This window comes from Macaca fascicularis, chromosome 19 (genome assembly GCF_037993035.2).
Source record: "Macaca fascicularis isolate 582-1 chromosome 19, T2T-MFA8v1.1".
In the NCBI taxonomy this organism is placed as follows: domain Eukaryota; kingdom Metazoa; phylum Chordata; class Mammalia; order Primates; family Cercopithecidae; genus Macaca; species Macaca fascicularis.
The window spans coordinates 38,689,320-38,692,500 of record NC_088393.1 but is presented as its reverse complement, the minus strand read 5'-3'; positions in this window follow the sequence as shown (position 1 = coordinate 38,692,500).

The following is a 3,181-nucleotide window of genomic DNA, read 5'->3' as shown; positions in this document are numbered from 1 at the left end:
TCCTTCATTCGTGAGGAAGTTGTGAGTTAGGCTAATTTTTCATGACTGGCCAATCATTGCCCTGCCTGGGTCCATACATCAGCCACCAGCCGGGGTTTCTTGGAAGCCTGGAGATGCTTTTCTTTCTGCAAAAATACAAACTCAGAACTTCAAATGACTACTCCATCTGTCTCCCTAGAAGTCCTGGGGTAGGGTGGAGAAAAACCCTATAGAAACCACCACCACTATCCTCCAGGTACTAGGGGAAATGGGAAGAAATTTGTCCATGGAATAAGACAAGTTTGCAAAGAGACTGCCCAATTCCAAGCCCTAAGGCTGACCCTAGCTTCCCTCTAAAGGAAGCCCTGGCTTTCCAATTATCTGTTTACATTGTTGTGATATCATCAAAAACTCGAATTCCTTTTACAGTCATAAAGGATGCTGAGAGTCTACGTGGTGCAGATTATTATTCAGTTTTCTAGAGTGTACCCTAATAAGAAGTGGCAGAGGGAGTAAGTGATATGTTAAAATACAATATTGCTAAATGGATTAGATTGTGTGTTTGTGTTCATTTAGAAAATAATAGGTACAACCTTAATAAAAGCATTTATATATTTTTGTACCGAAGATACAAAACCCCAAAGCAAACTCATTAACTAGTAATTTTACCCTTATTAAAATACATTTATTTGTATGCTTACATGATTTGATCGCTTTAAAAAAAAAAAAAAAGAATATTACTTTTCTTGCAAATATTTCTGTAAGATGCTTGCCCCTGTTCTATTTGTTGAAAAAGTTCTCCACTTTTCTGGAGGTTATAATTAGAGATAATTTGGCCTCCTTCATAATATTTTGATTCTGGGAATGATTCGTTTGGAAAGACTCTTAAACCTCATAGCATCCTGACAAGATTTTGCAAAAGGTACAAATATCATGTGTAGGGCAGGATATAAAAAAGGCACCCTTTGGGGACAAGAGTGCAGGGTGAACAGAAAACAAGTTTCAGAACAAAAGCCAGGAAAAAGGATTCTGAGAAGTTCGAAATCAGATACAGCTAGGGAAGAATGGGATCAAAGGAAGGAGGCCACTGGAGAGCTCCTAAGAGACGAGACCCCCCATCCCCAAATCGACCCCTTTCCTTGCCTTTCAGGTGCCCACCTGCTTGGGATTCTCCAGGCGAGAAGGACAAGTTTGGGGAGCAGCATTCATAACGTGAGATGGAATTCTAATCATCATCGCCAGAATTGCAGACAAAGGGCTAATTACCGGGACTCATAAATAGACACTTAAAATGTTGAACATGAAACTTGTTCATTATACACGGATTCTGCTTTTGGCGAGCGCTGGAACAGAATCACCGAGGGGGCTGAGATTGGCAGGGTCGGGGTCTGCCACGGGGGCTGGCAGGCACCTCGGGGCTGAAGCCAAGGCTCGCGTGGAATGGGCCTTCCCCAGCCTCACCGCGGGGCGGACTCAAAGGCAGCCATCCAGCCCAGCCGCCGGCCCCTCTCTTGCAGACGTCGCTTCCCACCGAGAGAAATCCGGGCAAGGTGACTGCACATGTCACGCGGAGTTCTGAACGGGTCTTTGCCAGAACCCTGAACGCAACCCATGTATGGAAATTGCCGACAAAAGAAATTAAGAGCAGGAACGCTGTGATTAGGCTAATGCATTGATCAAATCAGACCCTCTCTGTTTCACTGCCAGGATGCCTCATATAAAAGCATCATTAAAGAAACTCCGCCGTCTCTCCTACTAATGGTCTACGATTTGAGCGTGCCCTGATGATTGACAAGTGATGCCAGGGCTGCCTGTGTTGTCTTAAAAAAGCCACATCAGATCAGCAGAAGCTTAAAGCAAAGCATTAATTATAGATACGCGTCTGTTTCTTTGATGATGTAAGACTCATAGGTGCATCTCTCTTCCATCACACACAAAAAATGCACTTGCAGGAGGCCTCTTCACAATGTCACATCATATTTGAAAAAACAACAGGAAAAATGTAAACCTTTTCCCTCCGTTTTCTTCCTTCCTTTTTTTCTCTTATTCTGAAAACAAAATATTTTAAACAAGCAGCCAGCTTCAAAGGCAGCCTGGAAGTTTTCCACTTTGGAGAAATTAATTAAACATAAAATAAGTGTTTAAATACAAAGTTCAGTGCAGCAAGGAGTATTGCATCGTGTGGCTGCATCTATCTGTCAACCTTGCTAACTGTTCCGCTGCCTGTCAGAGGCAGGGTTACTGAATTGGAAGGTTCTTAGCATCTTGCTCGTTCAAAAACAAAGACGTTTGGAAAGTATTAACGGAGGCATTCTTTGCTTCGTAAATTTTATTGTCAGCTGGAGATACAATTTCCTTATTACAAAGTTCTAAAAGTCTTCGGTGGAAACATTTAGGGGGCACTGTGGGAAAAGGGAGAAGAAAAAAAAAGTTGAAGCATGTGGCTACAATACAGGAATGAGTGGTAAATTCACAGCAGGGGAAAGCTCTGCTCTCCACCTTGCCCCATTCTCGGGCCACTCCACAGGCTTTTCTAGTCCAGGTTTTGATCATGCAGGCTGCATTCACTCAAGCTGCAAAACAATATTTTTCTCATCCATTGATTCCAATCAAAGACTCTGGAGTCCCTTGGGAGGTTCACCATGCTTCTGGAAAGTGCCACCTCGTGCACCTAGAGGACTCACACCAGGGACCCACACCCATGCTTCGAAGTGTCCTTTAGTGACATTTCCAAGGGAAGACAACATTTGCAAGGTTACTAATTCAGAGTTCCTCTTAGATTAAAGCAGAAACTTGGTTCCTGGCAGAGCCAAATTGATTCTGCAGAATTAGCTTATAGGCTGTACTTGGAAAACACTCATCCTGTATCACTTTTCTTAGAGATAAGACATTTCCTTTTCCCCCAAGGTGCCAGGATCTCTAAGTTGACACAGTTCTGCACAAATCACTCTGGTAGTGTAACTTAGAGTGTCCCAATCCCCTTTGGACCCTGGCCTCTGTAACTGGGCCATCACTCACTTAGTTTCACCTTATCTTTAAATAAATGTAACCAGAAGGGACTTGTTCAGCTCGCCACCTCTTGAGTGATGTGAATTATTTATACGGTCTTCATACGCATTCGTTAAGCCGCACACGGCCAAGTGGAGAAGAGCTGTTTGTCTCTTGTTCAGCCAGAAGGGTAAGACCGCAAGGTCGGGGTGAG